This window comes from Mesocricetus auratus, unplaced genomic scaffold (assembly GCF_017639785.1).
Source record: "Mesocricetus auratus isolate SY011 unplaced genomic scaffold, BCM_Maur_2.0 Super-Scaffold_15014, whole genome shotgun sequence".
NCBI lineage: Eukaryota > Metazoa > Chordata > Mammalia > Rodentia > Cricetidae > Mesocricetus > Mesocricetus auratus.
In genome coordinates, this window is record NW_024429186.1 from 50,613,039 (window position 1) to 50,621,247 (window position 8,209).

An 8,209-nucleotide genomic window follows, 5' to 3' on the forward strand; every position below is an offset into this window, starting at 1 on the left:
TGGCCTCACAACATTACACATGTGAGACAAACTAATTGGACTCAGAAGATTATAATAAACAAATGAAAACATGAAGTTGAGGAAAGATCCTAGGGTGATATGAACTGGGGGCAGCTGGGATTGGATGTGGACAGAATACACTCTACATGGATATGAAGTTAAATGGATAAATTACAACATTATTTGAGAATAAAATTAATAAAGGGGGTACAGGAGGATTTGGAGGGGCAAAGAGAAGTAAAATAATGTGAATATAGTAAGCATGTAGGAAATTCATGAGAAAATTATTAAAAATAAATACTATTAATTAAATATATGTTAGTAAAAACTCAGTCTCTTGTTAAATCAATTGGTTCATTTAATCCTTCATTATAAACACAAAGTTATAGAACTATAATAATGAGATATCAATATTTATTCCTGAGTAGCAGAGTTTGAAACTTATACACATTTTTTCTGTGTGTGCACATTTTTATATAATTACAAATGTCAATTTTTCGAACTGTGTTAAGTATTCATATGGCAAAAAGGTCAAGATTCACAAAGCTTTTACTGGAAAGCATATATTCATAAATTCTCAGAGTCATATATAACAATCTTAACTATAAGCAACTCTAATTCCTAATCTAAAAATATTGTTAAACACTATATGTGTAATCCTAACCAGAATCCCCTAAATCCTGTATTTGCTACACCACACTGACGGGAACCTTTGACAATTGCTGAGTACACTCAAAGTATTGTGTAACATCACTGTATTATAATTATAATCAACAAGCTGTTCTTTGAGCTACTACAGCAGAAACAACTTGATTCAGTCTACACCACTAATGCACTTGTATACATCTGACACCACTAACCTAGTTCTATATGACAACAATATTGATTTTGTGATTTGCATTATAGCTAGGGAAAATAACCATCCATTAAAAGCTGATTAATAGAGATGCTAAAGAAATGACAAATGTTACAGCTCAAATGTCATACCTTCCCAAATGTCTGTCAATAGGTTAATCAGAAATCAGCAATTAAAGTGGAAATTAAACAGCCAAAATGTTTTAGGGAAACTGATATTATTCATTATTTTTTCTTTGAGCTTCTCTCAAATGCAGTTTTGAATTTCCTAATCACCTAAAAAGAATTTTTAAATGTCCGCAAAGACATGAAGTAGTAGCATAGTTAGATTATGTCATTTACATGGCATAACTGAAAATTTTGCAATGTGTTTTTAAGAACACAAGAAAAAGTTATATTATTAACAAGCAATGAAATGGGCTGTGCATACATGAGAATTTATATTTCCTGCTGTATATAAGACTCTTCAGTTATAAAAGATTCTTGAAAAAGCATACAACTGCTGAGTCAGCCCTGAGACATATTGGAAGGGCTAGAAACCAGGGAGTCAACAAGCAGACACGGAATTGTGCTGGTTATAGCACTCCAGTTCTAATGGCGATGGAATATTGTCACTATCTATCTATCTATCTATCTATCTATCTATCTATCTAGATATATAGATATAGATATAGTTATAATTATTATAATATATATATATTATATATATTATATATATATCAAATCTTAGAATCTCCCTGAATCACACCCATAACTATAACTTACCAGTTCATGTTTATGAATTAAGATTGAAGTTAGGATTAAAAACAATGATTTATTTTCAGTTTTTAAATCAAGACAGAAAATCGGGTCTGAGTGAATTCAGTTCTCATTCTAAATATTAGCTACACGATTCTTGTATCTACAGAAAGTGAATCAAAACAATACACAAGGCATCTATCCATAACTCAGCTTTATCACATATGTGTTGTAGAAATTCATTACAAAATTAAACACTGTTGTAGCTCTGCTTACTATTGGCAATATGTGAACTTCTAATTTATATTGAGAAATATTAAAATAATTCCTGAGGTAGCATTTTATGAACAGGCAGTGAGCACCCAAATGCTGTACCTCTCCTAAAACTATTGCTTTGCTTCTTTGTAGGCACAAATTTAGAAATAATGAACTACCTAAGCTCTAAGTACTTCTGTTTAGCTAAAACAAAATAGACATCAAAATATGCATTTTTAAAGGCAACAAAAAAGATATGGTTAACCAAGTGTCCATACTCACAGGATGTCTGCTATAATCTTCACCTGATTTTTATCTATGTATTCCAAAGTGTCTCAGAAGACGACATTGTTTCCTATGACTTTCTAGCATATAAAAGATTTTTGCATAAATGTGGACACTTAAAATGTGGGACAAATTAAACATTTATAGAGTTTATATCTTGCAGTACCAATCATGCTTCTCAGACTGTCCTCTTTACATTTAAGTTAAATTAAAGCAGCCATTAAAATGACTAGTGTGACCCAATAGTTCAATTCATAATAAGCAACACTTACACTAAATTATTATTCTCTCATGGCTTGGCCCAACAACACTGAATGGGACCCTGTAAATATGTTGACTGTTTTTAAATAGACAACTAAATGTGTTACTCAATAAAATAATCTTTTAGTGCTAAATAACATAAAACAGACAAGTTTAAATACTAAATTGATTTTCCTAAGTGTTGAGTTACTGCATGAAGTCTTCTAGAGAATAAGACATTATACTAATAATTACATAAACACATATAGAAAAGAAACATACATTAGATACAACACTGAAAGGTTTGAAGACTGCCTATCTATCTCAAATATATTTCTGTATATCTAGAAAACCTAACTTACCTAACTATAAATTCTATTACAAGTAACTATCTATAGTCTGTATTAAATTATGAATTACATTTTAAAAGATTAGTATAAGCACAATACTTAATCAAGGGGAGAAATATACACATTAAAAAATTGACCTTGAGTTTGTATCAATAAATGAAAAACAATACCCATACCATAATTCCCCTTTTTACCATTAAAAAGAGATTGGTTGTAATCATTAACCAATTATAAACAATCCCATTTAAAGAAAGCAAAGATTTATAAACAAGATGGGAATTAGGACGTCGCTCATTCCAAACTGCTTCGTGCTGGAAGGGGGCGCTGTTTATACCATGGAGATCATGACAAAACTCAGAAACCTGTATAAGTCATTATTTTCAGGGTCTGTAAAGCTGCATCATCTTAGCTGTTTCAGTTGTTGGAACACCTGGTCCACTGCTTCCGGGGGTCTTGGTTCGCCAAACCACAGAAGCCTGGAAGGAATCCTCAGCTTTTCATTTTCTGTAGAAACATAAGCAAAATCTCCTTTCCCAAGTAACATATCCTTGTACTTAAATTTTGAGGTCAAGGCATTTTTAAAAGATAGAAGTTGGATTAATTCAGCAGCATTTATAATCAAGTGTACTTTAGTAGCTGTTCCTTCCTGAGCAATGAAAAAACTGAAAAACACAATAGCATACAGTATCCAGACTCTCTGTGTATTTTCCATCTTTACGTGGCTTATTTATTTATCTATTATTACTTTATTTATTTTACTTTTATTTATTTTTCTCTGGGACAGGGTTTCTCTTTGGAAATCTGCCTGCCTCTGCCTCTGCCTCTGCCTCTGGAGTATACCACTTTGCCGTTTCATTTTCTCTCTCAATCTCACGTATATTTTTAAACACACTGTAAACCTTTAGAGGTTTTGTTCATCCAACTCTGACTTTACTGTAAATCTTTACTTTTTTCTGGCCACGTGTCTTATCTGTAAAACCGCGGCTGTTTTAAACTGCAGTTTCCAAGATGGCGGGCATAAGCGTGATTACAGCTTACCGCCTCAGTCCATGCTGACATCCAGCAAAAGCTGCCACTTCCTGCTGTACGTACACACCTTTTAATCTTTAGCAGAGTCTCTTAAAGCAACCTTGCTGTTTTTTTTTTCTTTTTATGCCGAGTCATGAAGACTCTGGTAAGCGAGCCACGTGCATCTCGGCTTGTAGATAGCAAAACAGAGCCCACCTGAGAAAATGCTGCTCCCAAAATCTGTGCTTCTCTCCATTCTTCTGTTTCTAAAATTCCTTTAAAGCTTTTGTTATTTTGCGTGGAAATTCAATCCCGCTCTGACACCATTCTGTAAAGAGAAGCTTTTTCCTTTGAGAATGCCTTCCCGCCAACCTGGTTCCAGAGCCGCATGAGTCCCAAATAAACACACAGGAGTCTATATTAATTATGAAGCTGTTGGCCTTGCTTGTTTCTTACTGGCTAGCTCTGACTTAAGTAATTACCCCATAATTGTTAATCTAAGTATTTCTCTTACCGGAGAATAGTTCCGGGCTTCCTACCCCATGGCGTTACATTTCGAATCTCCTGTGTTTCTCCTACCCAGAGTCCTTCTGGACTCCTAGTCCCTCCTATCTAGATTCCCTATTGGCCAGACAGTGCTTTATTGACAAATGCATAGGACTTCCCCAACATCTCCTCTTTTCTGTTTAAACAAAAAGAAAGGTCTTAACTTTAGCATAGTCAAATTATATATAACAGAACAGTTATCAAGTAAGAACACAGTTACAACATTTTTTCTGTCAACATTTTAGTAAGATTTAAAGAAATCTTATCATCTATCTCATTCTTGTGAGTCCAAAGTCCTATATGTAGCTTATCTTTTATCATAACTAAGGAAAATTATAATTATAATTATCTGCCTTCAACTCCATCAAAGACCACAGAAGGATAATATATAAACACGAGGATTGACAGAGATATCTTACTGCCTGGACGGTCACCTGAAGTTCCTCTATAACGTTGGGGCATCCATCTTCAGCCCATAGGCCACAATGTGTGTCTGGAACACTTCTCAGCAAAGTAGGAATTTCAAACTGTCCATCTGCATTGGCAGTCTGTCAGTCATTTTTCTGTGTCCTGCAGAAAGTCTGGTAGACTCTTCCATGAAGCAGGAACCCTGTAAGACTGAGTTCAGCAGTCACTTTTCTGTGGGTCCTACATGTCCAGTTTATACAACAACAGTCAAGCAGTACAGGCAAGAGCAGTTTCTTGCCCAAATGGCTAATCTTGCCATGTTGAAAGCAAACTCCATAACAAGTTTCTTCGATGCCCATCCTCCTCTCAGACATAATTGGTGCTGCCAGGAGCAGACATTTCTCATTGTCAAGAAAAACCCTAACCCATTTTAAATGCCATTTTCTGAACGTCTTTGAGAGGTTTGAAGACTGTTTATGTATCTCAAATATATTTCTGTATATCTAGAAAACCTAACTTACCTAACTATAAATTCTATTATCATTAACTGTCTATAGTCTGTATTCAATTATGCATTACATTTTAAAAGATCAGTATAAGCACAATACTTAATCAAGAGGAGAAATATACACATCACAAAATTGACCTTGAATTTGTATCAATAAATGAAAAACAATACCCATACCATAATTCCCCTTTTTACCATTAAAAAGAGATTGGTTGTGATCATTAACCAATTATAAACAACCCATTTAATTGAAAACAAAGATTTAGTATTCTGAATACTAAATCAACTGTAGTTCCCAGATAAACCTGGAATTAAAACCCATTTGTGGAGAACCTGTGATAATACAGCAAAAGCTGACTCTGGTGAACATGGACACACGGCTTTGAAGCAAGTTATATGATTATATATAGAGTTTCTAGAATTACTGATGTTGGAAATTTCATGAAAACCTATCTAGCCCACAATTTATGATGCAAATAATGATAACATGGAATATTGAAAGTCTAAGAAGTACCATCATTTTATGTTTTATCTGTCTAGCAAAGCTGCTGCATAAATATTAACTCATAATTACACACCTCATGTAAAAGACTAATTGTGCCTTATTTAATGCCTGACAAAGAAATTATAGCAGAGAAGAAAATTAAAATATTTTCAATTTCTAAAAATATCTAAGTTTCCTTGCTGTAATACATTCACAGATAGGACTTTCCTTGTAATTAATTAACATTTGATTGAATTTCCTAATATTACAGTTTTGTTAACATACAAAACCTGCACAGTTTGCACAAGCTTTTCCCATAAGGCATGAATGTAATTATCCCTTATCTTTCAACACAGCCAACCCTTGTAAATATAATTACAAAGTTTTATGTTTAGTGAAGCATACAAAATCTCATAAAATTAATATTGTATTTATCCTCTTACCTTTGTCAGTTATTAAAATTCACCAGGGACTTTTTAAATTCATCCTCTGTAACTATAATTTCCAGCTAGAATTCATTTTTACCTTGATTTCCAAAGTTTAATAAACACAGTTACAGGTATTTATAATTTTGGCAGTTATTAGAAGTTTAAGTTTCTGTCATAAAGACTGAATTTGGTTTATAAATCTTAATAACTGGGAAATTGGAAATAACTTTATCAACCATACTTAAAGAATAAGAAAAATTATGCCACCCAGGTAAAAAGGTAATGAAAATATTTCTTAATGCCATGTGGATTCAGATATCTTTATTTCTTTTGTGGTTTCATTTTACTCAATGTGTGTGTTTGTTTGTGTGTGTGTGTGTGTGTGTGTGTGTGTGTGTATGATATGTGCATGTGTATGAGTCCAGAGGAAGATACAAAGGCCCTGACATATCACTCTCCACTTTATTACTTTGCAGCAGGTCTCTCACTAAAGCTGGAACAAGGTTGACAGGCAGTGAACCCTAGAAAACCTTGTCTATGTACCCCAGTGATATGTTGCAGGCACACACTCAGTGATGGGGTTGCAGGCACACTTTTCATAATGGAGTTATGATGCAGGATTGGGTCATCATGCTTATTTAGCAGACTCTTACTTGCTGAGTCATCTCCTTAGCCTCAGGTCTCCTTATTTCTCAATAAAAAAAAAACTATAATACATATTAAGTTATATCGTATGTTATTGTGAAATATATTTCCACTGTAAGAGTGATTAAACCAATTGTTTTACTATGTTAATATGTATTAATCATGTCAAATGTCCAATGAGAATATTCTTTAAATGCCAAGAAAATCTAATGGAATGTTGACGAAAATTGAAAGAAAATCTAATTTTTTTAATCTGAGGAAAGTTGATCAGTCAGTCACTATGATGTACAAAAATATAAGTGTGGTCCTTAGAGTTAGCATATTATTTGTGTTGGTGTTAGTTAACTGGTTGTTATTTATTCAGTGCGAAATATAGTTGGTAAAGCAGACTATGGAGCTTAAAAATGGACAAATGTTTTGTGCAAATTTCATTTCTGTTGCTGTGATAAAATACACTGACAAAAAGCAATTGAGGAGACAAGGGTTTATTTAGCTTACAGTTCCAGGTTATAGTCTGTCATTGTCAGCAGTCAGAGCTACAGGAGCATAAGAGAGCTAGTCTCGCCTTGAATTCTCCAATCATACATAGTTTAATATCTCTGCCTAGGGAACTGTGCTGCTCCCAGAGGGCTTGATCTTCTAGTACCAGTTAACATAAAGACAATTACACAGAGACATGTTCAAATGCAACCCGATGCAGAAAATCTCACACTGAGACTCTTCCCAGATGATTCCATTTTGTGTTCAATTGATAATAAAACTTACTATCACATCTACAGAGCAGAAATACGTCAGGAGAAAGTATTACTACATCTAAGATACAACAATTGCTTCTGGTTATAACTATGTTGAGTTTTGCAAGTTGGAGGTTTGTATTACTCATAACCATATATTATAAGCAATGCCAAGCATTTTGAACACTAAGCCAACTGTAGATACAAGATAAACTGGGAATTAAAGCCTTTTGGTGGATAAACTGTGATAATACAGCAAAGTTGACTTTGGTAAACATGGACACAGGGATTTGAAACATGTTAGGTAGTTATATGCTCAAAGAAATTAACTAGCCTGGTTAGACTTTCTAGAAAAATTAACACCAAGTCAAATTTAGAAGACTATATAAAATGCAATTGAAATGCAACTCCTTTAACATCTAGAAAGCATTGCGCAACAATCATAAAGAATATAAGGAAACCATGATGATGTTATTAAACTTAGGGTCACACTTGGTAGCACCCAGCCTCAACACATATTATAGGAAAGCAGAAAGGGGGAAATTATTCAGTGTAGTCCCACCAGGAAGAGGAGCAAAGAGATCCAGAGAACCACACAAGATGAGGTCCTAAAGTAAAATTAAAGTAAAATTAGGGAGCCAAGAATATTCACTTCTCAAAGTATCATTACTTACAAATGATATGATAATATACATAAACAACCCCAAACATTCTACTACAAAACT